The sequence below is a fragment of the Chiloscyllium plagiosum genome, unplaced genomic scaffold (genome assembly GCF_037043375.1).
Source record: "Chiloscyllium plagiosum isolate Xiang-an unplaced genomic scaffold, Cpla_swu_hap1 HiC_scaffold_55, whole genome shotgun sequence".
NCBI lineage: Eukaryota > Metazoa > Chordata > Chondrichthyes > Orectolobiformes > Hemiscylliidae > Chiloscyllium > Chiloscyllium plagiosum.
The window spans coordinates 919,371-947,020 of NW_028270194.1; the positions used below are offsets into that span (position 1 = coordinate 919,371).

The 27,650-nt window shown below is 52.0% G+C and overlaps 20 non-coding genes across 20 annotated transcripts; 9 read left to right on the forward strand and 11 right to left on the reverse strand.

The window, feature by feature from the left end:
- The first annotated feature begins 1,770 nt into the window (after positions 1-1,770).
- trnaa-agc (transfer RNA alanine (anticodon AGC)) lies at positions 1,771-1,843 on the forward strand. Its single transcript has one exon. It is a non-coding gene; the product is annotated as a tRNA-Ala (tRNA).
- A 280-nt stretch (positions 1,844-2,123) lies between these two features.
- Positions 2,124-2,196, reverse strand: trnam-cau (transfer RNA methionine (anticodon CAU)). The gene has a single exon. It is a non-coding gene; the product is annotated as a tRNA-Met (tRNA).
- Positions 2,197-4,288: 2,092 nt separating this feature from the next.
- trnaa-agc (transfer RNA alanine (anticodon AGC)) lies at positions 4,289-4,361 on the forward strand. Its single transcript has one exon. It is a non-coding gene; the product is annotated as a tRNA-Ala (tRNA).
- A 280-nt stretch (positions 4,362-4,641) lies between these two features.
- Positions 4,642-4,714, reverse strand: trnam-cau (transfer RNA methionine (anticodon CAU)). The gene has a single exon. It is a non-coding gene; the product is annotated as a tRNA-Met (tRNA).
- A 2,092-nt stretch (positions 4,715-6,806) lies between these two features.
- Positions 6,807-6,879, forward strand: trnaa-agc (transfer RNA alanine (anticodon AGC)). Its single transcript has one exon. It is a non-coding gene; the product is annotated as a tRNA-Ala (tRNA).
- A 280-nt stretch (positions 6,880-7,159) lies between these two features.
- Positions 7,160-7,232, reverse strand: trnam-cau (transfer RNA methionine (anticodon CAU)). Its single transcript has one exon. It is a non-coding gene; the product is annotated as a tRNA-Met (tRNA).
- Positions 7,233-9,324: 2,092 nt separating this feature from the next.
- On the forward strand, positions 9,325-9,397 carry trnaa-agc (transfer RNA alanine (anticodon AGC)). Its single transcript has one exon. It is a non-coding gene; the product is annotated as a tRNA-Ala (tRNA).
- A 280-nt stretch (positions 9,398-9,677) lies between these two features.
- trnam-cau (transfer RNA methionine (anticodon CAU)) lies at positions 9,678-9,750 on the reverse strand. The gene has a single exon. It is a non-coding gene; the product is annotated as a tRNA-Met (tRNA).
- Positions 9,751-12,196: 2,446 nt separating this feature from the next.
- On the reverse strand, positions 12,197-12,269 carry trnam-cau (transfer RNA methionine (anticodon CAU)). The gene has a single exon. It is a non-coding gene; the product is annotated as a tRNA-Met (tRNA).
- A 2,446-nt stretch (positions 12,270-14,715) lies between these two features.
- Positions 14,716-14,788, reverse strand: trnam-cau (transfer RNA methionine (anticodon CAU)). The gene has a single exon. It is a non-coding gene; the product is annotated as a tRNA-Met (tRNA).
- Positions 14,789-16,880: 2,092 nt separating this feature from the next.
- Positions 16,881-16,953, forward strand: trnaa-agc (transfer RNA alanine (anticodon AGC)). Its single transcript has one exon. It is a non-coding gene; the product is annotated as a tRNA-Ala (tRNA).
- Positions 16,954-17,234: 281 nt separating this feature from the next.
- Positions 17,235-17,307, reverse strand: trnam-cau (transfer RNA methionine (anticodon CAU)). The gene has a single exon. It is a non-coding gene; the product is annotated as a tRNA-Met (tRNA).
- A 2,092-nt stretch (positions 17,308-19,399) lies between these two features.
- Positions 19,400-19,472, forward strand: trnaa-agc (transfer RNA alanine (anticodon AGC)). Its single transcript has one exon. It is a non-coding gene; the product is annotated as a tRNA-Ala (tRNA).
- A 280-nt stretch (positions 19,473-19,752) lies between these two features.
- trnam-cau (transfer RNA methionine (anticodon CAU)) lies at positions 19,753-19,825 on the reverse strand. Its single transcript has one exon. It is a non-coding gene; the product is annotated as a tRNA-Met (tRNA).
- Positions 19,826-21,917: 2,092 nt separating this feature from the next.
- trnaa-agc (transfer RNA alanine (anticodon AGC)) lies at positions 21,918-21,990 on the forward strand. The gene has a single exon. It is a non-coding gene; the product is annotated as a tRNA-Ala (tRNA).
- A 280-nt stretch (positions 21,991-22,270) lies between these two features.
- Positions 22,271-22,343, reverse strand: trnam-cau (transfer RNA methionine (anticodon CAU)). The gene has a single exon. It is a non-coding gene; the product is annotated as a tRNA-Met (tRNA).
- Positions 22,344-24,435: 2,092 nt separating this feature from the next.
- Positions 24,436-24,508, forward strand: trnaa-agc (transfer RNA alanine (anticodon AGC)). Its single transcript has one exon. It is a non-coding gene; the product is annotated as a tRNA-Ala (tRNA).
- Positions 24,509-24,788: 280 nt separating this feature from the next.
- trnam-cau (transfer RNA methionine (anticodon CAU)) lies at positions 24,789-24,861 on the reverse strand. Its single transcript has one exon. It is a non-coding gene; the product is annotated as a tRNA-Met (tRNA).
- Positions 24,862-26,953: 2,092 nt separating this feature from the next.
- Positions 26,954-27,026, forward strand: trnaa-agc (transfer RNA alanine (anticodon AGC)). Its single transcript has one exon. It is a non-coding gene; the product is annotated as a tRNA-Ala (tRNA).
- Positions 27,027-27,306: 280 nt separating this feature from the next.
- trnam-cau (transfer RNA methionine (anticodon CAU)) lies at positions 27,307-27,380 on the reverse strand. The gene has a single exon. It is a non-coding gene; the product is annotated as a tRNA-Met (tRNA).
- Between the last annotated feature and the right edge of the window lie 270 nt (positions 27,381-27,650).

A 27,650-nucleotide genomic window follows, 5' to 3' on the forward strand; every position in this document is an offset into this window, starting at 1 on the left:
TCAGCAAGAAGGGAGGTGCTTCCGTTTACCAAAGAGCCTAAGAAAATGAGGGTTTGGTTAAGAAAAAGAAGGAAGCACATGTCAGGTATAGACAGGATAGATCGAGTGAATCCTTACCAGAGTATAAAGACAGTCGGGAAATCAGGAGGGCAAAAAGGGGACCTGAGATAGCTTTGGCAGATAGAGTTAAGGAAAATCCAAAGGGTTTTTACAAATACATTATAAGGACAAAAGGGTGACTAGGGAGAGAATAGGGCCCCTCAATGATCAGCACAGCGGCCTTTGTGTCGAGCCGCAGGAGAGGTGGGGGGTGGGGGGGGGCTGGGCGATACTAAACGAGTAGTTTGCATCAGTGTTTACTGTGGAAAAGGATAGAATGTAGGGAGAAGTATAGAATATAGGGAAATGGATGGTGACATCTTGTAAATTGTCCACATTGCAGAGGAGGAATGCTGGATGCCTTGAAACGCATACAAGTGGATAAATGCCCAGGACCTGAGCAGGTCTGTGGGAAGCTAGGGAAGTGATTGCTGGGCCCCTTGCTGAGATATTTATATCATTGATATAAAATCATGAGGCGTATAGATAGGATAAATAGACAAAGTCTTTTCCCTGGGGTGCGGGAGACCAGCACTAGAGGGCAGAGGTTTAGGGTGAGAGGGAAAAGATATGAAAGAGAACTAAGGGGCACCTTTTTCACACAGAGGGTGGTACGTGTATGGAATGAGCTGCCAGAGGAAGTGGCGGAGGCTAGTACAATTGCAACATTTAAAAGGCATCTGGATGGCTATATAAATAGGAAGGGTTTGGAGGGATATGGCCCGGGTGCCGGCAGGTACGACTAGATTGGGATGGGATATCTGGTCGGAACGGTCCGACCGAAGGGTCTCTTTCCGTGATGTACATCTCTATGACTCTATGACTCCTTCCAAGCAAAGTTTTCCCGCGAAGCAGCGCTCTAAACTGCTCGATGACAACTTACTATGTCAATGTCCGGACGAAGGAGCCTTCCATTCCTGTCGGAAAACTGGCTGTGGACTTCTCTTCGTTTCTTCTTCTTGAAATTTGGCCTGCACGGGGTGTGCCACTTCCACAGTTGCACAAGTTGAACAGCAACGCATCCGAGCAGGTCAGCACTAAGGAAAGGCCCTACCGGTCAGACAGGGCTCGCGGGTGCTGCTTCAGACGAGTGGCGGTTGCTATTTGCATCTCGGCCTGCTTGGCGTGTATCTGAAAGCAGCACATTGCGGAACCTGACCGCATGGCTGCAGCTCACGAGGATGAAGGAGAAGCCCTCTTTTTTTGTCTGGTAACAGCCCCCAGTGTTCTCTTTCTCCAAAATACACCTTCTTCTTCTTCAGAGAATTCTGCCTGTTGGTGTGCTGTGACGTCTGCAGTTGCAAACCACGAGCAGCAGGGAGCCCTCTGGAGGAACACAACATCCACGCAGTCAGTCAGCACTCACTTGAAAGTGTCGCAAGTCTCCAATCAGTCAGACAGCGCTCTCGAGTGCTACCTCACACTTGTTGTGACTGCTCGTGCCGATCGGTTCCTTTGGATTCTGGAATCTCAGAGCGTCTCGCTGGCGATTCTTTCGGCGGCACCGTGTTTTCCAGAAGACTTCGCGCTCGTGCTGCTGCTGCTCGGATGTGCCGATAGTCGCATCGCGTTGTTCGGCTGAATACAGCGTACAATCTCGAGAGGAAATCGCCTGCTGCTCTCAGCTCATCGTTCCGAAGCACCATGGGGCTGAGGTGAGCACCTAGCATAGGGGAATTAGCTCAAATGGTAGAGCGCTCGCTTAGCATGCGAGCGGTAGTGGGATCGATGCCCACATTCTCCACAATGCTTTTCCTGGGGACACGTTTGGGACGCAAGCAGTGTGACCTCGCGTGAACCCTGCATGTGGCTCCAGTCTTTGCTGCTGCACAGAATGCACGATGGTGAGTTTACAAAATGCTGCGCAGAACAAAAAGTTGAGCACGTGTCGCCCAGATGTTAAACCTTGCAGCAGCGCGTTTGCTCTGGTGTGGTCAGCTCAAATCAGGCGTGAAGCCGTCCAAAGCAAATATTCTTGCCCGCGGAGAGAAAGAAAACACGCACGGTGGCAAAGGGCACAGTCTTGCCTTCTCTGAGGATTGAACTCAGGACCTTCAGATTATGAGACTGACGCGCTGCCTACTGCGCTAAGAAGGCCAGCCGACAGCTGAGTGGCATACCGGGTGCCCAAATAGGCCGGTTTTCAAGGTGCTGCGAGCCACAGAACAAGCCTTGTCAGAAAGCTGCAGCTCAAGTGAGGCCAGGATATCGGCTTTCAATCCACAATCACGCACGTCGCCCGTTACATGCTGGGCTCCGGCCCGTGCAGAGACACGGCCCACTCGCGGTGCCGCAGAGCCGTGGCGTCAGGAGGTCGGCAAAGCCCGGTATGTCTTGCTCTTGGCAGCCAACATTCGGCCTCTTTGTCTCGATGGCTCCGCTACTGGAGAGCCACGCCACAGCGCACTAAGATCCTTTGCTCAGCAAGAAGGGAGGTGCTTCCGTTTACCAAAGAGCCTAAGAAAATGAGGGTTTGGTTAAGAAAAAGAAGGAAGCACATGTCAGGTATAGACAGGATAGATCGAGTGAATCCTTACCAGAGTATAAAGACAGTCGGGAAATCAGGAGGGCAAAAAGGGGACCTGAGATAGCTTTGGCAGATAGAGTTAAGGAAAATCCAAAGGGTTTTTACAAATACATTATAAGGACAAAAGGGTGACTAGGGAGAGAATAGGGCCCCTCAATGATCAGCACAGCGGCCTTTGTGTCGAGCCGCAGGAGAGGTGGGGGGTGGGGGGGGCTGGGCGATACTAAACGAGTAGTTTGCATCAGTGTTTACTGTGGAAAAGGATAGAATGTAGGGAGAAGTATAGAATATAGGGAAATGGATGGTGACATCTTGTAAATTGTCCACATTGCAGAGGAGGAATGCTGGATGCCTTGAAACGCATACAAGTGGATAAATGCCCAGGACCTGAGCAGGTCTGTGGGAAGCTAGGGAAGTGATTGCTGGGCCCCTTGCTGAGATATTTATATCATTGATATAAAATCATGAGGCGTATAGATAGGATAAATAGACAAAGTCTTTTCCCTGGGGTGCGGGAGACCAGCACTAGAGGGCAGAGGTTTAGGGTGAGAGGGAAAAGATATGAAAGAGAACTAAGGGGCACCTTTTTCACACAGAGGGTGGTACGTGTATGGAATGAGCTGCCAGAGGAAGTGGCGGAGGCTAGTACAATTGCAACATTTAAAAGGCATCTGGATGGCTATATAAATAGGAAGGGTTTGGAGGGATATGGCCCGGGTGCCGGCAGGTACGACTAGATTGGGATGGGATATCTGGTCGGAACGGTCCGACCGAAGGGTCTCTTTCCGTGATGTACATCTCTATGACTCTATGACTCCTTCCAAGCAAAGTTTTCCCGCGAAGCAGCGCTCTAAACTGCTCGATGACAACTTACTATGTCAATGTCCGGACGAAGGAGCCTTCCATTCCTGTCGGAAAACTGGCTGTGGACTTCTCTTCGTTTCTTCTTCTTGAAATTTGGCCTGCACGGGGTGTGCCACTTCCACAGTTGCACAAGTTGAACAGCAACGCATCCGAGCAGGTCAGCACTAAGGAAAGGCCCTACCGGTCAGACAGGGCTCGCGGGTGCTGCTTCAGACGAGTGGCGGTTGCTATTTGCATCTCGGCCTGCTTGGCGTGTATCTGAAAGCAGCACATTGCGGAACCTGACCGCATGGCTGCAGCTCACGAGGATGAAGGAGAAGCCCTCTTTTTTTGTCTGGTAACAGCCCCCAGTGTTCTCTTTCTCCAAAATACACCTTCTTCTTCTTCAGAGAATTCTGCCTGTTGGTGTGCTGTGACGTCTGCAGTTGCAAACCACGAGCAGCAGGGAGCCCTCTGGAGGAACACAACATCCACGCAGTCAGTCAGCACTCACTTGAAAGTGTCGCAAGTCTCCAATCAGTCAGACAGCGCTCTCGAGTGCTACCTCACACTTGTTGTGACTGCTCGTGCCGATCGGTTCCTTTGGATTCTGGAATCTCAGAGCGTCTCGCTGGCGATTCTTTCGGCGGCACCGTGTTTTCCAGAAGACTTCGCGCTCGTGCTGCTGCTGCTCGGATGTGCCGATAGTCGCATCGCGTTGTTCGGCTGAATACAGCGTACAATCTCGAGAGGAAATCGCCTGCTGCTCTCAGCTCATCGTTCCGAAGCACCATGGGGCTGAGGTGAGCACCTAGCATAGGGGAATTAGCTCAAATGGTAGAGCGCTCGCTTAGCATGCGAGCGGTAGTGGGATCGATGCCCACATTCTCCACAATGCTTTTCCTGGGGACACGTTTGGGACGCAAGCAGTGTGACCTCGCGTGAACCCTGCATGTGGCTCCAGTCTTTGCTGCTGCACAGAATGCACGATGGTGAGTTTACAAAATGCTGCGCAGAACAAAAAGTTGAGCACGTGTCTCCCAGATGTTAAACCTTGCAGCAGCGCGTTTGCTCTGGTGTGGTCAGCTCAAATCAGGCGTGAAGCCGTCCAAAGCAAATATTCTTGCCCGCGGAGAGAAAGAAAACACGCACGGTGGCAAAGGGCACAGTCTTGCCTTCTCTGAGGATTGAACTCAGGACCTTCAGATTATGAGACTGACGCGCTGCCTACTGCGCTAAGAAGGCCAGCCGACAGCTGAGTGGCATACCGGGTGCCCAAATAGGCCGGTTTTCAAGGTGCTGCGAGCCACAGAACAAGCCTTGTCAGAAAGCTGCAGCTCAAGTGAGGCCAGGATATCGGCTTTCAATCCACAATCACGCACGTCGCCCGTTACATGCTGGGCTCCGGCCCGTGCAGAGACACGGCCCACTCGCGGTGCCGCAGAGCCGTGGCGTCAGGAGGTCGGCAAAGCCCGGTATGTCTTGCTCTTGGCAGCCAACATTCGGCCTCTTTGTCTCGATGGCTCCGCTACTGGAGAGCCACGCCACAGCGCACTAAGATCCTTTGCTCAGCAAGAAGGGAGGTGCTTCCGTTTACCAAAGAGCCTAAGAAAATGAGGGTTTGGTTAAGAAAAAGAAGGAAGCACATGTCAGGTATAGACAGGATAGATCGAGTGAATCCTTACCAGAGTATAAAGACAGTCGGGAAATCAGGAGGGCAAAAAGGGGACCTGAGATAGCTTTGGCAGATAGAGTTAAGGAAAATCCAAAGGGTTTTTACAAATACATTATAAGGACAAAAGGGTGACTAGGGAGAGAATAGGGCCCCTCAATGATCAGCACAGCGGCCTTTGTGTCGAGCCGCAGGAGAGGTGGGGGGTGGGGGGGGCTGGGCGATACTAAACGAGTAGTTTGCATCAGTGTTTACTGTGGAAAAGGATAGAATGTAGGGAGAAGTATAGAATATAGGGAAATGGATGGTGACATCTTGTAAATTGTCCACATTGCAGAGGAGGAATGCTGGATGCCTTGAAACGCATACAAGTGGATAAATGCCCAGGACCTGAGCAGGTCTGTGGGAAGCTAGGGAAGTGATTGCTGGGCCCCTTGCTGAGATATTTATATCATTGATATAAAATCATGAGGCGTATAGATAGGATAAATAGACAAAGTCTTTTCCCTGGGGTGCGGGAGACCAGCACTAGAGGGCAGAGGTTTAGGGTGAGAGGGAAAAGATATGAAAGAGAACTAAGGGGCACCTTTTTCACACAGAGGGTGGTACGTGTATGGAATGAGCTGCCAGAGGAAGTGGCGGAGGCTAGTACAATTGCAACATTTAAAAGGCATCTGGATGGCTATATAAATAGGAAGGGTTTGGAGGGATATGGCCCGGGTGCCGGCAGGTACGACTAGATTGGGATGGGATATCTGGTCGGAACGGTCCGACCGAAGGGTCTCTTTCCGTGATGTACATCTCTATGACTCTATGACTCCTTCCAAGCAAAGTTTTCCCGCGAAGCAGCGCTCTAAACTGCTCGATGACAACTTACTATGTCAATGTCCGGACGAAGGAGCCTTCCATTCCTGTCGGAAAACTGGCTGTGGACTTCTCTTCGTTTCTTCTTCTTGAAATTTGGCCTGCACGGGGTGTGCCACTTCCACAGTTGCACAAGTTGAACAGCAACGCATCCGAGCAGGTCAGCACTAAGGAAAGGCCCTACCGGTCAGACAGGGCTCGCGGGTGCTGCTTCAGACGAGTGGCGGTTGCTATTTGCATCTCGGCCTGCTTGGCGTGTATCTGAAAGCAGCACATTGCGGAACCTGACCGCATGGCTGCAGCTCACGAGGATGAAGGAGAAGCCCTCTTTTTTTGTCTGGTAACAGCCCCCAGTGTTCTCTTTCTCCAAAATACACCTTCTTCTTCTTCAGAGAATTCTGCCTGTTGGTGTGCTGTGACGTCTGCAGTTGCAAACCACGAGCAGCAGGGAGCCCTCTGGAGGAACACAACATCCACGCAGTCAGTCAGCACTCACTTGAAAGTGTCGCAAGTCTCCAATCAGTCAGACAGTGCTCTCGAGTGCTACCTCACACTTGTTGTGACTGCTCGTGCCGATCGGTTCCTTTGGATTCTGGAATCTCAGAGCGTCTCGCTGGCGATTCTTTCGGCGGCACCGTGTTTTCCAGAAGACTTCGCGCTCGTGCTGCTGCTGCTCGGATGTGCCGATAGTCGCATCGCGTTGTTCGGCTGAATACAGCGTACAATCTCGAGAGGAAATCGCCTGCTGCTCTCAGCTCATCGTTCCGAAGCACCATGGGGCTGAGGTGAGCACCTAGCATAGGGGAATTAGCTCAAATGGTAGAGCGCTCGCTTAGCATGCGAGCGGTAGTGGGATCGATGCCCACATTCTCCACAATGCTTTTCCTGGGGACACGTTTGGGACGCAAGCAGTGTGACCTCGCGTGAACCCTGCATGTGGCTCCAGTCTTTGCTGCTGCACAGATGGCACGATGGTGAGTTTACAAAATGCTGCGCAGAACAAAAAGTTGAGCACGTGTCGCCCAGATGTTAAACCTTGCAGCAGCGCGTTTGCTCTGGTGTGGTCAGCTCAAATCAGGCGTGAAGCCGTCCAAAGCAAATATTCTTGCCCGCGGAGAGAAAGAAAACACGCACGGTGGCAAAGGCCACAGTCTTGCCTTCTCTGAGGATTGAACTCAGGACCTTCAGATTATGAGACTGACGCGCTGCCTACTGCGCTAAGAAGGCCAGCCGACAGCCGAGTGGCATACCGGGTGCCCAAATAGGCCGGTTTTCAAGGTGCTGCGAGCCACAGAACAAGCCTTGTCAGAAAGCTGCAGCTCAAGTGAGGCCAGGATATCGGCTTTCAATCCACAATCACGCACGTCGCCCGTTACATGCTGGGCTCCGGCCCGTGCAGAGACACGGCCCACTCGCGGTGCCGCAGAGCCGTGGCGTCAGGAGGTCGGCAAAGCCCGGTATGTCTTGCTCTTGGCAGCCAACATTCGGCCTCTTTGTCTCGATGGCTCCGCTACTGGAGAGCCACGCCACAGCGCACTAAGATCCTTTGCTCAGCAAGAAGGGAGGTGCTTCCGTTTACCAAAGAGCCTAAGAAAATGAGGGTTTGGTTAAGAAAAAGAAGGAAGCACTTGTCAGGTATAGACAGGATAGATCGAGTGAATCCTTACCAGAGTATAAAGACAGTCGGGAAATCAGGAGGGCAAAAAGGGGACCTGAGATAGCTTTGGCAGATAGAGTTAAGGAAAATCCAAAGGGTTTTTACAAATACATTATAAGGACAAAAGGGTGACTAGGGAGAGAATAGGGCCCCTCAATGATCAGCACAGCGGCCTTTGTGTCGAGCCGCAGGAGAGGTGGGGGGTGGGGGGGGCTGGGCGATACTAAACGAGTAGTTTGCATCAGTGTTTACTGTGGAAAAGGATAGAATGTAGGGAGAAGTATAGAATATAGGGAAATGGATGGTGACATCTTGTAAATTGTCCACATTGCAGAGGAGGAATGCTGGATGCCTTGAAACGCATACAAGTGGATAAATGCCCAGGACCTGAGCAGGTCTGTGGGAAGCTAGGGAAGTGATTGCTGGGCCCCTTGCTGAGATATTTATATCATTGATATAAAATCATGAGGCGTATAGATAGGATAAATAGACAAAGTCTTTTCCCTGGGGTGCGGGAGACCAGCACTAGAGGGCAGAGGTTTAGGGTGAGAGGGAAAAGATATGAAAGAGAACTAAGGGGCACCTTTTTCACACAGAGGGTGGTACGTGTATGGAATGAGCTGCCAGAGGAAGTGGCGGAGGCTAGTACAATTGCAACATTTAAAAGGCATCTGGATGGCTATATAAATAGGAAGGGTTTGGAGGGATATGGCCCGGGTGCCGGCAGGTACGACTAGATTGGGATGGGATATCTGGTCGGAACGGTCCGACCGAAGGGTCTCTTTCCGTGATGTACATCTCTATGACTCTATGACTCCTTCCAAGCAAAGTTTTCCCGCGAAGCAGCGCTCTAAACTGCTCGATGACAACTTACTATATCAATGTCCGGACGAAGGAGCCTTCCATTCCTGTCGGAAAACTGGCTGTGGACTTCTCTTCGTTTCTTCTTCTTGAAATTTGGCCTGCACGGGGTGTGCCACTTCCACAGTTGCACAAGTTGAACAGCAACGCATCCGAGCAGGTCAGCACTAAGGAAAGGCCCTACCGGTCAGACAGGGCTCGCGGGTGCTGCTTCAGACGAGTGGCGGTTGCTATTTGCATCTCGGCCTGCTTGGCGTGTATCTGAAAGCAGCACTTTGCGGAACCTGACCGCATGGCTGCAGCTCACGAGGATGAAGGAGAAGCCCTCTTTTTTTGTCTGGTAACAGCCCCCAGTGTTCTCTTTCTCCAAAATACACCTTCTTCTTCTTCAGAGAATTCTGCCTGTTGGTGTGCTGTGACGTCTGCAGTTGCAAACCACGAGCAGCAGGGAGCCCTCTGGAGGAACACAACATCCACGCAGTCAGTCAGCACTCACTTGAAAGTGTCGCAAGTCTCCAATCAGTCAGACAGCGCTCTCGAGTGCTACCTCACACTTGTTGTGACTGCTCGTGCCGATCGGTTCCTTTGGATTCTGGAATCTCAGAGCGTCTCGCTGGCGATTCTTTCGGCGGCACCGTGTTTTCCAGAAGACTTCGCGCTCGTGCTGCTGCTGCTCGGATGTGCCGATAGTCGCATCGCGTTGTTCGGCTGAATACAGCGTACAATCTCGAGAGGAAATCGCCTGCTGCTCTCAGCTCATCGTTCCGAAGCACCATGGGGCTGAGGTGAGCACCTAGCATAGGGGAATTAGCTCAAATGGTAGAGCGCTCGCTTAGCATGCGAGAGGTAGTGGGATCGATGCCCACATTCTCCACAATGCTTTTCCTGGGGACACGTTTGGGACGCAAGCAGTGTGACCTCGCGTGAACCCTGCATGTGGCTCCAGTCTTTGCTGCTGCACAGATGGCACGATGGTGAGTTTACAAAATGCTGCGCAGAACAAAAAGTTGAGCACGTGTCGCCCAGATGTTAAACCTTGCAGCAGCGCGTTTGCTCTGGTGTGGTCAGCTCAAATCAGGCGTGAAGCCGTCCAAAGCAAATATTCTTGCCCGCGGAGAGAAAGAAAACACGCACGGTGGCAAAGGCCACAGTCTTGCCTTCTCTGAGGATTGAACTCAGGACCTTCAGATTATGAGACTGACGCGCTGCCTACTGCGCTAAGAAGGCCAGCCGACAGCCGAGTGGCATACCGGGTGCCCAAATAGGCCGGTTTTCAAGGTGCTGCGAGCCACAGAACAAGCCTTGTCAGAAAGCTGCAGCTCAAGTGAGGCCAGGATATCGGCTTTCAATCCACAATCACGCACGTCGCCCGTTACATGCTGGGCTCCGGCCCGTGCAGAGACACGGCCCACTCGCGGTGCCGCAGAGCCGTGGCGTCAGGAGGTCGGCAAAGCCCGGTATGTCTTGCTCTTGGCAGCCAACATTCGGCCTCTTTGTCTCGATGGCTCCGCTACTGGAGAGCCACGCCACAGCGCACTAAGATCCTTTGCTCAGCAAGAAGGGAGGTGCTTCCGTTTACCAAAGAGCCTAAGAAAATGAGGGTTTGGTTAAGAAAAAGAAGGAAGCACATGTCAGGTATAGACAGGATAGATCGAGTGAATCCTTACCAGAGTATAAAGACAGTCGGGAAATCAGGAGGGCAAAAAGGGGACCTGAGATAGCTTTGGCAGATAGAGTTAAGGAAAATCCAAAGGGTTTTTACAAATACATTATAAGGACAAAAGGGTGACTAGGGAGAGAATAGGGCCCCTCAATGATCAGCACAGCGGCCTTTGTGTCGAGCCGCAGGAGAGGTGGGGGGTGGGGGGGGCTGGGCGATACTAAACGAGTAGTTTGCATCAGTGTTTACTGTGGAAAAGGATAGAATGTAGGGAGAAGTATAGAATATAGGGAAATGGATGGTGACATCTTGTAAATTGTCCACATTGCAGAGGAGGAATGCTGGATGCCTTGAAACGCATACAAGTGGATAAATGCCCAGGACCTGAGCAGGTCTGTGGGAAGCTAGGGAAGTGATTGCTGGGCCCCTTGCTGAGATATTTATATCATTGATATAAAATCATGAGGCGTATAGATAGGATAAATAGACAAAGTCTTTTCCCTGGGGTGCGGGAGACCAGCACTAGAGGGCAGAGGTTTAGGGTGAGAGGGAAAAGATATGAAAGAGAACTAAGGGGCACCTTTTTCACACAGAGGGTGGTACGTGTATGGAATGAGCTGCCAGAGGAAGTGGCGGAGGCTAGTACAATTGCAACATTTAAAAGGCATCTGGATGGCTATATAAATAGGAAGGGTTTGGAGGGATATGGCCCGGGTGCCGGCAGGTACGACTAGATTGGGATGGGATATCTGGTCGGAACGGTCCGACCGAAGGGTCTCTTTCCGTGATGTACATCTCTATGACTCTATGACTCCTTCCAAGCAAAGTTTTCCCGCGAAGCAGCGCTCTAAACTGCTCGATGACAACTTACTATGTCAATGTCCGGACGAAGGAGCCTTCCATTCCTGTCGGAAAACTGGCTGTGGACTTCTCTTCGTTTCTTCTTCTTGAAATTTGGCCTGCACGGGGTGTGCCACTTCCACAGTTGCACAAGTTGAACAGCAACGCATCCGAGCAAGTCAGCACTAAGGAAAGGCCCTACCGGTCAGACAGGGCTCGCGGGTGCTGCTTCAGACGAGTGGCGGTTGCTATTTGCATCTCGGCCTGCTTGGCGTGTATCTGAAAGCAGCACTTTGCGGAACCTGACCGCATGGCTGCAGCTCACGAGGATGAAGGAGAAGCCCTCTTTTTTTGTCTGGTAACAGCCCCCAGTGTTCTCTTTCTCCAAAATACACCTTCTTCTTCTTCAGAGAATTCTGCCTGTTGGTGTGCTGTGACGTCTGCAGTTGCAAACCACGAGCAGCAGGGAGCCCTCTGGAGGAACACAACATCCACGCAGTCAGTCAGCACTCACTTGAAAGTGTCGCAAGTCTCCAATCAGTCAGACAGCGCTCTCGAGTGCTACCTCACACTTGTTGTGACTGCTCGTGCCGATGGGTTCCTTTGGATTCTGGAATCTCAGAGCGTCTCGCTGGCGATTCTTTCGGCGGCACCGTGTTTTGCAGAAGACTTCGCGCTCGTGCTGCTGCTGCTCGGATGTGCCGATAGTCGCATCGCGTTGTTCGGCTGAATACAGCGTACAATCCCGAGAGGAAATCGCCTGCTGCTCTCAGCTCATCGTTCCGAAGCACCATGGGGCTGAGATGAGCACCTAGCATAGGGGAATTAGTTCAAATGGTAGAGCGCTCGCTTAGCAGGCGAGAGGTAGTGGGATCGATGCCCACATTCTCCACAATGCTTTTCCTGGGGACACGTTTGGGACGCAAGCAGTGTGACCTCGCGTGAACCCTGCATGTGGCTCCAGTCTTTGCTGCTGCACAGATGGCACGATGGTGAGTTTACAAAATGCTGCGCAGAACAAAAAGTTGAGCACGTTGTCGCCCAGATGTTAAACCTTGCAGCAGCGCGTTTGCTCTGGTGTGGTCAGCTCAAATCAGGCGTGAAGCCGTCCAAAGCAAATATTCTTGCCCGCGGAGAGAAAGAAAACACGCACGGTGGCAAAGGCCACAGTCTTGCCTTCTCTGAGGATTGAACTCAGGACCTTCAGATTATGAGACTGACGCGCTGCCTACTGCGCTAAGAAGGCCAGCCGACAGCCGAGTGGCATACCGGGTGCCCAAATAGGCCGGTTTTCAAGGTGCTGCGAGCCACAGAACAAGCCTTGTCAGAAAGCTGCAGCTCAAGTGAGGCCAGGATATCGGCTTTCAATCCACAATCACGCACGTCGCCCGTTACATGCTGGGCTCCGGCCCGTGCAGAGACACGGCCCACTCGCGGTGCCGCAGAGCCGTGGCGTCAGGAGGTCGGCAAAGCCCGGTATGTCTTGCTCTTGGCAGCCAACATTCGGCCTCTTTGTCTCGATGGCTCCGCTACTGGAGAGCCACGCCACAGCGCACTAAGATCCTTTGCTCAGCAAGAAGGGAGGTGCTTCCGTTTACCAAAGAGCCTAAGAAAATGAGGGTTTGGTTAAGAAAAAGAAGGAAGCACATGTCAGGTATAGACAGGATAGATCGAGTGAATCCTTACCAGAGTATAAAGACAGTCGGGAAATCAGGAGGGCAAAAAGGGGACCTGAGATAGCTTTGGCAGATAGAGTTAAGGAAAATCCAAAGGGTTTTTACAAATACATTATAAGGACAAAAGGGTGACTAGGGAGAGAATAGGGCCCCTCAATGATCAGCACAGCGGCCTTTGTGTCGAGCCGCAGGAGAGGTGGGGGGTGGGGGGGGCTGGGCGATACTAAACGAGTAGTTTGCATCAGTGTTTACTGTGGAAAAGGATAGAATGTAGGGAGAAGTATAGAATATAGGGAAATGGATGGTGACATCTTGTAAATTGTCCACGTTGCAGAGGAGGAATGCTGGATGCCTTGAAACGCATACAAGTGGATAAATGCCCAGGACCTGAGCAGGTCTGTGGGAAGCTAGGGAAGTGATTGCTGGGCCCCTTGCTGAGATATTTATATCATTGATATAAAATCATGAGGCGTATAGATAGGATAAATAGACAAAGTCTTTTCCCTGGGGTGCGGGAGACCAGCACTAGAGGGCAGAGGTTTAGGGTGAGAGGGAAAAGATATGAAAGAGAACTAAGGGGCACCTTTTTCACACAGAGGGTGGTACGTGTATGGAATGAGCTGCCAGAGGAAGTGGCGGAGGCTAGTACAATTGCAACATTTAAAAGGCATCTGGATGGCTATATAAATAGGAAGGGTTTGGAGGGATATGGCCCGGGTGCCGGCAGGTACGACTAGATTGGGATGGGATATCTGGTCGGAACGGTCCGACCGAAGGGTCTCTTTCCGTGATGTACATCTCTATGACTCTATGACTCCTTCCAAGCAAAGTTTTCCCGCGAAGCAGCGCTCTAAACTGCTCGATGACAACTTACTATGTCAATGTCCGGACGAAGGAGCCTTCCATTCCTGTCGGAAAACTGGCTGTGGACTTCTCTTCGTTTCTTCTTCTTGAAATTTGGCCTGCACGGGGTGTGCCACTTCCACAGTTGCACAAGTTGAACAGCAACGCATCCGAGCAAGTCAGCACTAAGGAAAGGCCCTACCGGTCAGACAGGGCTCGCGGGTGCTGCTTCAGACGAGTGGCGGTTGCTATTTGCATCTCGGCCTGCTTGGCGTGTATCTGAAAGCAGCACTTTGCGGAACCTGACCGCATGGCTGCAGCTCACGAGGATGAAGGAGAAGCCCTCTTTTTTTGTCTGGTAACAGCCCCCAGTGTTCTCTTTCTCCAAAATACACCTTCTTCTTCTTCAGAGAATTCTGCCTGTTGGTGTGCTGTGACGTCTGCAGTTGCAAACCACGAGCAGCAGGGAGCCCTCTGGAGGAACACAACATCCACGCAGTCAGTCAGCACTCACTTGAAAGTGTCGCAAGTCTCCAATCAGTCAGACAGCGCTCTCGAGTGCTACCTCACACTTGTTGTGACTGCTCGTGCCGATGGGTTCCTTTGGATTCTGGAATCTCAGAGCGTCTCGCTGGCGATTCTTTCGGCGGCACCGTGTTTTGCAGAAGACTTCGCGCTCGTGCTGCTGCTGCTCGGATGTGCCGATAGTCGCATCGCGTTGTTCGGCTGAATACAGCGTACAATCCCGAGAGGAAATCGCCTGCTGCTCTCAGCTCATCGTTCCGAAGCACCATGGGGCTGAGATGAGCACCTAGCATAGGGGAATTAGTTCAAATGGTAGAGCGCTCGCTTAGCAGGCGAGAGGTAGTGGGATCGATGCCCACATTCTCCACAATGCTTTTCCTGGGGACACGTTTGGGACGCAAGCAGTGTGACCTCGCGTGAACCCTGCATGTGGCTCCAGTCTTTGCTGCTGCACAGATGGCACGATGGTGAGTTTACAAAATGCTGCGCCGAACAAAAAGTTGAGCACGTTGTCGCCCAGATGTTAAACCTTGCAGCAGCGCGTTTGCTCTGGTGTGGTCAGCTCAAATCAGGCGTGAAGCCGTCCAAAGCAAATATTCTTGCCCGCGGAGAGAAAGAAAACACGCACGGTGGCAAAGGCCACAGTCTTGCCTTCTCTGAGGATTGAACTCAGGACCTTCAGATTATGAAACTGACGCGCTGCCTACTGCGCTAAGAAGGCCAGCCGACAGCCGAGTGGCATACCGGGTGCCCAAATAGGCCGGTTTTCAAGGTGCTGCGAGCCACAGAACAAGCCTTGTCAGAAAGCTGCAGCTCAAGTGAGGCCAGGATATTGGCTTTCAATCCACAATCACGCACGTCGCCCGTTACATGCTGGGCTCCGGCCCGTGCAGAGACACGGCCCACTCGCGGTGCCGCAGAGCCGTGGCGTCAGGAGGTCGGCAAAGCCCGGTATGTCTTGCTCTTGGCAGCCAACATTCGGCCTCTTTGTCTCGATGGCTCCGCTACTGGAGAGCCACGCCACAGCGCACTAAGATCCTTTGCTCAGCAAGAAGGGAGGTGCTTCCGTTTACCAAAGAGCCTAAGAAAATGAGGGTTTGGTTAAGAAAAAGAAGGAAGCACATGTCAGGTATAGACAGGATAGATCGAGTGAATCCTTACCAGAGTATAAAGACAGTCGGGAAATCAGGAGGGCAAAAAGGGGACCTGAGATAGCTTTGGCAGATAGAGTTAAGGAAAATCCAAAGGGTTTTTACAAATACATTATAAGGACAAAAGGGTGACTAGGGAGAGAATAGGGCCCCTCAATGATCAGCACAGCGGCCTTTGTGTCGAGCCGCAGGAGAGGTGGGGGGTGGGGGGGGCTGGGCGATACTAAACGAGTAGTTTGCATCAGTGTTTACTGTGGAAAAGGATAGAATGTAGGGAGAAGTATAGAATATAGGGAAATGGATGGTGACATCTTGTAAATTGTCCACGTTGCAGAGGAGGAATGCTGGATGCCTTGAAACGCATACAAGTGGATAAATGCCCAGGACCTGAGCAGGTCTGTGGGAAGCTAGGGAAGTGATTGCTGGGCCCCTTGCTGAGATATTTATATCATTGATATAAAATCATGAGGCGTATAGATAGGATAAATAGACAAAGTCTTTTCCCTGGGGTGCGGGAGACCAGCACTAGAGGGCAGAGGTTTAGGGTGAGAGGGAAAAGATATGAAAGAGAACTAAGGGGCACCTTTTTCACACAGAGGGTGGTACGTGTATGGAATGAGCTGCCAGAGGAAGTGGCGGAGGCTAGTACAATTGCAACATTTAAAAGGCATCTGGATGGCTATATAAATAGGAAGGGTTTGGAGGGATATGGCCCGGGTGCCGGCAGGTACGACTAGATTGGGATGGGATATCTGGTCGGAACGGTCCGACCGAAGGGTCTCTTTCCGTGATGTACATCTCTATGACTCTATGACTCCTTCCAAGCAAAGTTTTCCCGCGAAGCAGCGCTCTAAACTGCTCGATGACAACTTACTATGTCAATGTCCGGACGAAGGAGTCTTCCATTCCTGTCGGAAAACTGGCTGTGGACTTCTCTTCGTTTCTTCTTCTTGAAATTTGGCCTGCACGGGGTGTGCCACTTCCACAGTTGCACAAGTTGAACAGCAACGCATCCGAGCAAGTCAGCACTAAGGAAAGGCCCTACCGGTCAGACAGGGCTCGCGGGTGCTGCTTCAGACGAGTGGCGGTTGCTATTTGCATCTCGGCCTGCTTGGCGTGTATCTGAAAGCAGCACTTTGCGGAACCTGACCGCATGGCTGCAGCTCACGAGGATGAAGGAGAAGCCCTCTTTTTTTGTCTGGTAACAGCCCCCAGTGTTCTCTTTCTCCAAAATACACCTTCTTCTTCTTCAGAGAATTCTGCCTGTTGGTGTGCTGTGACGTCTGCAGTTGCAAACCACGAGCAGCAGGGAGCCCTCTGGAGGAACACAACATCCACGCAGTCAGTCAGCACTCACTTGAAAGTGTGGCAAGTCTCCAATCAGTCAGACAGCGCTCTCGAGTGCTACCTCACACTTGTTGTGACTGCTCGTGCCGATGGGTTCCTTTGGATTCTGGAATCTCAGAGCGTCTCGCTGGCGATTCTTTCGGCGGCACCGTGTTTTGCAGAAGACTTCGCGCTCGTGCTGCTGCTGCTCGGATGTGCCGATAGTCGCATCGCGTTGTTCGGCTGAATACAGCGTACAATCTCGAGAGGAAATCGCCTGCTGCTCTCAGCTCATCGTTCCGAAGCACCATGGGGCTGAGGTGAGCACCTAGCATAGGGGAATTAGCTCAAATGGTAGAGCGCTCGCTTAGCATGCGAGAGGTAGTGGGATCGATGCCCACATTCTCCACAATGCTTTTCCTGGGGACACGTTTGGGACGCAAGCAGTGTGACCTCGCGTGAACCCTGCATGTGGCTCCAGTCTTTGCTGCTGCACAGATGGCACGATGGTGAGTTTACAAAATGCTGCGCCGAACAAAAAGTTGAGCACGTTGTCGCCCAGATGTTAAACCTTGCAGCAGCGCGTTTGCTCTGGTGTGGTCAGCTCAAATCAGGCGTGAAGCCGTCCAAAGCAAATATTCTTGCCCGCGGAGAGAAAGAAAACACGCACGGTGGCAAAGGCCACAGTCTTGCCTTCTCTGAGGATTGAACTCAGGACCTTCAGATTATGAGACTGACGCGCTGCCTACTGCGCTAAGAAGGCCAGCCGACAGCCGAGTGGCATACCGGGTGCCCAAATAGGCCGGTTTTCAAGGTGCTGCGAGCCACAGAACAAGCCTTGTCAGAAAGCTGCAGCTCAAGTGAGGCCAGGATATCGGCTTTCAATCCACAATCACGCACGTCGCCCGTTACATGCTGGGCTCCGGCCCGTGCAGAGACACGGCCCACTCGCGGTGCCGCAGAGCCGTGGCGTCAGGAGGTCGGCAAAGCCCGGTATGTCTTGCTCTTGGCAGCCAACATTCGGCCTCTTTGTCTCGATGGCTCCGCTACTGGAGAGCCACGCCACAGCGCACTAAGATCCTTTGCTCAGCAAGAAGGGAGGTGCTTCCGTTTACCAAAGAGCCTAAGAAAATGAGGGTTTGGTTAAGAAAAAGAAGGAAGCACATGTCAGGTATAGACAGGATAGATCGAGTGAATCCTTACCAGAGTATAAAGACAGTCGGGAAATCAGGAGGGCAAAAAGGGGACCTGAGATAGCTTTGGCAGATAGAGTTAAGGAAAATCCAAAGGGTTTTTACAAATACATTATAAGGACAAAAGGGTGACTAGGGAGAGAATAGGGCCCCTCAATGATCAGCACAGCGGCCTTTGTGTCGAGCCGCAGGAGAGGTGGGGGGTGGGGGGGGCTGGGCGATACTAAACGAGTAGTTTGCATCAGTGTTTACTGTGGAAAAGGATAGAATGTAGGGAGAAGTATAGAATATAGGGAAATGGATGGTGACATCTTGTAAATTGTCCACATTGCAGAGGAGGAATGCTGGATGCCTTGAAACGCATACAAGTGGATAAATGCCCAGGACCTGAGCAGGTCTGTGGGAAGCTAGGGAAGTGATTGCTGGGCCCCTTGCTGAGATATTTATATCATTGATATAAAATCATGAGGCGTATAGATAGGATAAATAGACAAAGTCTTTTCCCTGGGGTGCGGGAGACCAGCACTAGAGGGCAGAGGTTTAGGGTGAGAGGGAAAAGATATGAAAGAGAACTAAGGGGCACCTTTTTCACACAGAGGGTGGTACGTGTATGGAATGAGCTGCCAGAGGAAGTGGCGGAGGCTAGTACAATTGCAACATTTAAAAGGCATCTGGATGGCTATATAAATAGGAAGGGTTTGGAGGGATATGGCCCGGGTGCCGGCAGGTACGACTAGATTGGGATGGGATATCTGGTCGGAACGGTCCGACCGAAGGGTCTCTTTCCGTGATGTACATCTCTATGACTCTATGACTCCTTCCAAGCAAAGTTTTCCCGCGAAGCAGCGCTCTAAACTGCTCGATGACAACTTACTATGTCAATGTCCGGACGAAGGAGTCTTCCATTCCTGTCGGAAAACTGGCTGTGGACTTCTCTTCGTTTCTTCTTCTTGAAATTTGGCCTGCACGGGGTGTGCCACTTCCACAGTTGCACAAGTTGAACAGCAACGCATCCGAGCAAGTCAGCACTAAGGAAAGGCCCTACCGGTCAGACAGGGCTCGCGGGTGCTGCTTCAGAGGAGTGGCGGTTGCTATTTGCATCTCGGCCTGCTTGGCGTGTATCTGAAAGCAGCACTTTGCGGAACCTGACCGCATGGCTGCAGCTCACGAGGATGAAGGAGAAGCCCTCTTTTTTTGTCTGGTAACAGCCCCCAGTGTTCTCTTTCTCCAAAATACACCTTCTTCTTCTTCAGAGAATTCTGCCTGTTGGTGTGCTGTGACGTCTGCAGTTGCAAACCACGAGCAGCAGGGAGCCCTCTGGAGGAACACAACATCCACGCAGTCAGTCAGCACTCACTTGAAAGTGTCGCAAGTCTCCAATCAGTCAGACAGCGCTCTCGAGTGCTACCTCACACTTGTTGTGACTGCTCGTGCCGATGGGTTCCTTTGGATTCTGGAATCTCAGAGCGTCTCGCTGGCGATTCTTTCGGCGGCACCGTGTTTTCCAGAAGACTTCGCGCTCGTGCTGCTGCTGCTCGGATGTGCCGATAGTCGCATCGCGTTGTTCGGCTGAATACAGCGTACAATCTCGAGAGGAAATCGCCTGCTGCTCTCAGCTCATCGTTCCGAAGCACCATGGGGCTGTGGTGAGCACCTAGCCTAGGGGAATTAGCTCAAATGGTAGAGCGCTCGCTTAGCATGCGAGAGGTAGTGGGATCGATGCCCACATTCTCCACAATGCTTTTCCTGGGGACACGTTTGGGACGCAAGCAGTGTGAACTCGCGTGAACCCTGCATGTGGCTCCAGTCTTTGCTGCTGCACAGATGGCACGATGGTGAGTTTACAAAATGCTGCGCAGAACAAAAAGTTGAGCACGTGTCGCCCAGATGTTAAACCTTGCAGCAGCGCGTTTGCTCTGGTGTGGTCAGCTCAAATCAGGCGTGAAGCCGTCCAAAGCAAATATTCTTGCCCGCGGAGAGAAAGAAAACACGCACGGTGGCAAAGGCCACAGTCTTGCCTTCTCTGAGGATTGAACTCAGGACCTTCAGATTATGAGACTGACGCGCTGCCTACTGCGCTAAGAAGGCCAGCCGACAGCCGAGTGGCATACCGGGTGCCCAAGTAGGCCGGTTTTCAAGGTGCTGCGAGCCACAGAACAAGCCTTGTCAGAAAGCTGCAGCTCAAGTGAGGCCAGGATATCGGCTTTCAATCCACAATCACGCACGTCGCCCGTTACATGCTGGGCTCCGGCCCGTGCAGAGACACGGCCCACTCGCGGTGCCGCAGAGCCGTGGCGTCAGGAGGTCGGCAAAGCCCGGTATGTCTTGCTCTTGGCAGCCAACATTCGGCCTCTTTGTCTCGATGGCTCCGCTACTGGAGAGCCACGCCACAGCGCACTAAGATCCTTTGCTCAGCAAGAAGGGAGGTGCTTCCGTTTACCAAAGAGCCTAAGAAAATGAGGGTTTGGTTAAGAAAAAGAAGGAAGCACATGTCAGGTATAGACAGGATAGATCGAGTGAATCCTTACCAGAGTATAAAGACAGTCGGGAAATCAGGAGGGCAAAAAGGGGACCTGAGATAGCTTTGGCAGATAGAGTTAAGGAAAATCCAAAGGGTTTTTACAAATACATTATAAGGACAAAAGGGTGACTAGGGAGAGAATAGGGCCCCTCAATGATCAGCACAGCGGCCTTTGTGTCGAGCCGCAGGAGAGGTGGGGGGTGGGGGGGGCTGGGCGATACTAAACGAGTAGTTTGCATCAGTGTTTACTGTGGAAAAGGATAGAATGTAGGGAGAAGTATAGAATATAGGGAAATGGATGGTGACATCTTGTAAATTGTCCACATTGCAGAGGAGGAATGCTGGATGCCTTGAAACGCATACAAGTGGATAAATGCCCAGGACCTGAGCAGGTCTGTGGGAAGCTAGGGAAGTGATTGCTGGGCCCCTTGCTGAGATATTTATATCATTGATATAAAATCATGAGGCGTATAGATAGGATAAATAGACAAAGTCTTTTCCCTGGGGTGCGGGAGACCAGCACTAGAGGGCAGAGGTTTAGGGTGAGAGGGAAAAGATATGAAAGAGAACTAAGGGGCACCTTTTTCACACAGAGGGTGGTACGTGTATGGAATGAGCTGCCAGAGGAAGTGGCGGAGGCTAGTACAATTGCAACATTTAAAAGGCATCTGGATGGCTATATAAATAGGAAGGGTTTGGAGGGATATGGCCCGGGTGCCGGCAGGTACGACTAGATTGGGATGGGATATCTGGTCGGAACGGTCCGACCGAAGGGTCTCTTTCCGTGATGTACATCTCTATGACTCTATGACTCCTTCCAAGCAAAGTTTTCCCGCGAAGCAGCGCTCTAAACTGCTCGATGACAACTTACTATGTCAATGTCCGGACGAAGGAGCCTTCCATTCCTGTCGGAAAACTGGCTGTGGACTTCTCTTCGTTTCTTCTTCTTGAAATTTGGCCTGCACGGGGTGTGCCACTTCCACAGTTGCACAAGTTGAACAGCAACGCATCCGAGCAGGTCAGCACTAAGGAAAGGCCCTACCGGTCAGACAGGGCTCGCGGGTGCTGCTTCAGACGAGTGGCGGTTGCTATTTGCATCTCGGCCTGCTTGGCGTGTATCTGAAAGCAGCACTTTGCGGAACCTGACCGCATGGCTGCAGCTCACGAGGATGAAGGAGAAGCCCTCTTTTTTTGTCTGGTAACAGCCCCCAGTGTTCTCTTTCTCCAAAATACACCTTCTTCTTCTTCAGAGAATTCTGCCTGTTGGTGTGCTGTGACGTCTGCAGTTGCAAACCACGAGCAGCAGGGAGCCCTCTGGAGGAACACAACATCCACGCAGTCAGTCAGCACTCACTTGAAAGTGTCGCAAGTCTCCAATCAGTCAGACAGCGCTCTCGAGTGCTACCTCACACTTGTTGTGACTGCTCGTGCCGATGGGTTCCTTTGGATTCTGGAATCTCAGAGCGTCTCGCTGGCGATTCTTTCGGCGGCACCGTGTTTTGCAGAAGACTTCGCGCTCGTGCTGCTGCTGCTCGGATGTGCCGATAGTCGCATCGCGTTGTTCGGCTGAATACAGCGTACAATCTCGAGAGGAAATCGCCTGCTGCTCTCAGCTCATCGTTCCGAAGCACCATGGGGCTGAGGTGAGCACCTAGCATAGGGGAATTAGCTCAAATGGTAGAGCGCTCGCTTAGCATGCGAGAGGTAGTGGGATCGATGCCCACATTCTCCACAATGCTTTTCCTGGGGACACGTTTGGGACGCAAGCAGTGTGAACTCGCGTGAACCCTGCATGTGGCTCCAGTCTTTGCTGCTGCACAGATGGCACGATGGTGAGTTTACAAAATGCTGCGCAGAACAAAAAGTTGAGCACGTGTCGCCCAGATGTTAAACCTTGCAGCAGCGCGTTTGCTCTGGTGTGGTCAGCTCAAATCAGGCGTGAAGCCGTCCAAAGCAAATATTCTTGCCCGCGGAGAGAAAGAAAACACGCACGGTGGCAAAGGGCACAGTCTTGCCTTCTCTGAGGATTGAACTCAGGACCTTCAGATTATGAGACTGACGCGCTGCCTACTGCGCTAAGAAGGCCAGCCGACAGCCGAGTGGCATACCGGGTGCCCAAATAGGCCGGTTTTCAAGGTGCTGCGAGCCACAGAACAAGCCTTGTCAGAAAGCTGCAGCTCAAGTGAGGCCAGGATATCGGCTTTCAATCCACAATCACGCACGTCGCCCGTTACATGCTGGGCTCCGGCCCGTGCAGAGACACGGCCCACTCGCGGTGCCGCAGAGCCGTGGCGTCAGGAGGTCGGCAAAGCCCAGTATGTCTTGCTCTTGGCAGCCAACATTCGGCCTCTTTGTCTCGATGGCTCCGCTACTGGAGAGCCACGCCACAGCGCACTAAGATCCTTTGCTCAGCAAGAAGGGAGGTGCTTCCGTTTACCAAAGAGCCTAAGAAAATGAGGGTTTGGTTAAGAAAAAGAAGGAAGCACATGTCAGGTATAGACAGGATAGATCGAGTGAATCCTTACCAGAGTATAAAGACAGTCGGGAAATCAGGAGGGCAAAAAGGGGACCTGAGATAGCTTTGGCAGATAGAGTTAAGGAAAATCCAAAGGGTTTTTACAAATACATTATAAGGACAAAAGGGTGACTAGGGAGAGAATAGGGCCCCTCAATGATCAGCACAGCGGCCTTTGTGTCGAGCCGCAGGAGAGGTGGGGGGTGGGGGGGGCTGGGCGATACTAAACGAGTAGTTTGCATCAGTGTTTACTGTGGAAAAGGATAGAATGTAGGGAGAAGTATAGAATATAGGGAAATGGATGGTGACATCTTGTAAATTGTCCACATTGCAGAGGAGGAATGCTGGATGCCTTGAAACGCATACAAGTGGATAAATGCCCAGGACCTGAGCAGGTCTGTGGGAAGCTAGGGAAGTGATTGCTGGGCCCCTTGCTGAGATATTTATATCATTGATATAAAATCATGAGGCGTATAGATAGGATAAATAGACAAAGTCTTTTCCCTGGGGTGCGGGAGACCAGCACTAGAGGGCAGAGGTTTAGGGTGAGAGGGAAAAGATATGAAAGAGAACTAAGGGGCACCTTTTTCACACAGAGGGTGGTACGTGTATGGAATGAGCTGCCAGAGGAAGTGGCGGAGGCTAGTACAATTGCAACATTTAAAAGGCATCTGGATGGCTATATAAATAGGAAGGGTTTGGAGGGATATGGCCCGGGTGCCGGCAGGTACGACTAGATTGGGATGGGATATCTGGTCGGAACGGTCCGACCGAAGGGTCTCTTTCCGTGATGTACATCTCTATGACTCTATGACTCCTTCCAAGCAAAGTTTTCCCGCGAAGCAGCGCTCTAAACTGCTCGATGACAACTTACTATGTCAATGTCCGGACGAAGGAGCCTTCCATTCCTGTCGGAAAACTGGCTGTGGACTTCTCTTCGTTTCTTCTTCTTGAAATTTGGCCTGCACGGGGTGTGCCACTTCCACAGTTGCACAAGTTGAACAGCAACGCATCCGAGCAGGTCAGCACTAAGGAAAGGCCCTACCGGTCAGACAGGGCTCGCGGGTGCTGCTTCAGACGAGTGGCGGTTGCTATTTGCATCTCGGCCTGCTTGGCGTGTATCTGAAAGCAGCACTTTGCGGAACCTGACCGCATGGCTGCAGCTCACGAGGATGAAGGAGAAGCCCTCTTTTTTTGTCTGGTAACAGCCCCCAGTGTTCTCTTTCTCCAAAATACACCTTCTTCTTCTTCAGAGAATTCTGCCTGTTGGTGTGCTGTGACGTCTGCAGTTGCAAACCACGAGCAGCAGGGAGCCCTCTGGAGGAACACAACATCCACGCAGTCAGTCAGCACTCACTTGAAAGTGTCGCAAGTCTCCAATCAGTCAGACAGCGCTCTCGAGTGCTACCTCACACTTGTTGTGACTGCTCGTGCCGATGGGTTCCTTTGGATTCTGGAATCTCAGAGCGTCTCGCTGGCGATTCTTTCGGCGGCACCGTGTTTTGCAGAAGACTTCGCGCTCGTGCTGCTGCTGCTCGGATGTGCCGATAGTCGCATCGCGTTGTTCGGCTGAATACAGCGTACAATCTCGAGAGGAAATCGCCTGCTGCTCTCAGCTCATCGTTCCGAAGCACCATGGGGCTGAGGTGAGCACCTAGCATAGGGGAATTAGCTCAAATGGTAGAGCGCTCGCTTAGCATGCGAGAGGTAGTGGGATCGATGCCCACATTCTCCACAATGCTTTTCCTGGGGACACGTTTGGGACGCAAGCAGTGTGAACTCGCGTGAACCCTGCATGTGGCTCCAGTCTTTGCTGCTGCACAGATGGCACGATGGTGAGTTTACAAAATGCTGCGCAGAACAAAAAGTTGAGCACGTGTCGCCCAGATGTTAAACCTTGCAGCAGCGCGTTTGCTCTGGTGTGGTCAGCTCAAATCAGGCGTGAAGCCGTCCAAAGCAAATATTCTTGCCCGCGGAGAGAAAGAAAACACGCACGGTGGCAAAGGGCACAGTCTTGCCTTCTCTGAGGATTGAACTCAGGACCTTCAGATTATGAGACTGACGCGCTGCCTACTGCGCTAAGAAGGCCAGCCGACAGCCGAGTGGCATACCGGGTGCCCAAATAGGCCGGTTTTCAAGGTGCTGCGAGCCACAGAACAAGCCTTGTCAGAAAGCTGCAGCTCAAGTGAGGCCAGGATATCGGCTTTCAATCCACAATCACGCACGTCGCCCGTTACATGCTGGGCTCCGGCCCGTGCAGAGACACGGCCCACTCGCGGTGCCGCAGAGCCGTGGCGTCAGGAGGTCGGCAAAGCCCAGTATGTCTTGCTCTTGGCAGCCAACATTCGGCCTCTTTGTCTCGATGGCTCCGCTACTGGAGAGCCACGCCACAGCGCACTAAGATCCTTTGCTCAGCAAGAAGGGAGGTGCTTCCGTTTACCAAAGAGCCTAAGAAAATGAGGGTTTGGTTAAGAAAAAGAAGGAAGCACATGTCAGGTATAGACAGGATAGATCGAGTGAATCCTTACCAGAGTATAAAGACAGTCGGGAAATCAGGAGGGCAAAAAGGGGACCTGAGATAGCTTTGGCAGATAGAGTTAAGGAAAATCCAAAGGGTTTTTACAAATACATTATAAGGACAAAAGGGTGACTAGGGAGAGAATAGGGCCCCTCAATGATCAGCACAGCGGCCTTTGTGTCGAGCCGCAGGAGAGGTGGGGGGTGGGGGGGGCTGGGCGATACTAAACGAGTAGTTTGCATCAGTGTTTACTGTGGAAAAGGATAGAATGTAGGGAGAAGTATAGAATATAGGGAAATGGATGGTGACATCTTGTAAATTGTCCACATTGCAGAGGAGGAATGCTGGATGCCTTGAAACGCATACAAGTGGATAAATGCCCAGGACCTGAGCAGGTCTGTGGGAAGCTAGGGAAGTGATTGCTGGGCCCCTTGCTGAGATATTTATATCATTGATATAAAATCATGAGGCGTATAGATAGGATAAATAGACAAAGTCTTTTCCCTGGGGTGCGGGAGACCAGCACTAGAGGGCAGAGGTTTAGGGTGAGAGGGAAAAGATATGAAAGAGAACTAAGGGGCACCTTTTTCACACAGAGGGTGGTACGTGTATGGAATGAGCTGCCAGAGGAAGTGGCGGAGGCTAGTACAATTGCAACATTTAAAAGGCATCTGGATGGCTATATAAATAGGAAGGGTTTGGAGGGATATGGCCCGGGTGCCGGCAGGTACGACTAGATTGGGATGGGATATCTGGTCGGAACGGTCCGACCGAAGGGTCTCTTTCCGTGATGTACATCTCTATGACTCTATGACTCCTTCCAAGCAAAGTTTTCCCGCGAAGCAGCGCTCTAAACTGCTCGATGACAACTTACTATGTCAATGTCCGGACGAAGGAGCCTTCCATTCCTGTCGGAAAACTGGCTGTGGACTTCTCTTCGTTTCTTCTTCTTGAAATTTGGCCTGCACGGGGTGTGCCACTTCCACAGTTGCACAAGTTGAACAGCAACGCATCCGAGCAGGTCAGCACTAAGGAAAGGCCCTACCGGTCAGACAGGGCTCGCGGGTGCTGCTTCAGACGAGTGGCGGTTGCTATTTGCATCTCGGCCTGCTTGGCGTGTATCTGAAAGCAGCACTTTGCGGAACCTGACCGCATGGCTGCAGCTCACGAGGATGAAGGAGAAGCCCTCTTTTTTTGTCTGGTAACAGCCCCCAGTGTTCTCTTTCTCCAAAATACACCTTCTTCTTCTTCAGAGAATTCTGCCTGTTGGTGTGCTGTGACGTCTGCAGTTGCAAACCACGAGCAGCAGGGAGCCCTCTGGAGGAACACAACATCCACGCAGTCAGTCAGCACTCACTTGAAAGTGTCGCAAGTCTCCAATCAGTCAGACAGCGCTCTCGAGTGCTACCTCACACTTGTTGTGACTGCTCGTGCCGATCGGTTCCTTTGGATTCTGGAATCTCAGAGCGTCTCGCTGGCGATTCTTTCGGCGGCACCGTGTTTTGCAGAAGACTTCGCGCTCGTGCTGCTGCTGCTCGGATGTGCCGATAGTCGCATCGCGTTGTTCGGCTGAATACAGCGTACAATCTCGAGAGGAAATCGCCTGCTGCTCTCAGCTCATCGTTCCGAAGCACCATGGGGCTGAGGTGAGCACCTAGCATAGGGGAATTAGCTCAAATGGTAGAGCGCTCGCTTAGCATGCGAGAGGTAGTGGGATCGATGCCCACATTCTCCACAATGCTTTTCCTGGGGACACGTTTGGGACGCAAGCAGTGTGAACTCGCGTGAACCCTGCATGTGGCTCCAGTCTTTGCTGCTGCACAGATGGCACGATGGTGAGTTTACAAAATGCTGCGCAGAACAAAAAGTTGAGCACGTGTCGCCCAGATGTTAAACCTTGCAGCAGCGCGTTTGCTCTGGTGTGGTCAGCTCAAATCAGGCGTGAAGCCGTCCAAAGCAAATATTCTTGCCCGCGGAGAGAAAGAAAACACGCACGGTGGCAAAGGGCACAGTCTTGCCTTCGTCTGAGGATTGAACTCAGGACCTTCAGATTATGAGACTGACGCGCTGCCTACTGCGCTAAGAAGGCCAGCCGACAGCCGAGTGGCATACCGGGTGCCCAAATAGGCCGGTTTTCAAGGTGCTGCGAGCCACAGAACAAGCCTTGTCAGAAAGCTGCAGCTCAAGTGAGGCCAGGATATCGGCTTTCAATCCACAATCACGCACGTCGCCCGTTACATGCTGGGCTCCGGCCCGTGCAGAGACACGGCCCACTCGCGGTGCCGCAGAGCCGTGGCGTCAGGAGGTCGGCAAAGCCCAGTATGTCTTGCTCTTGGCAGCCAACATTCGGCCTCTTTGT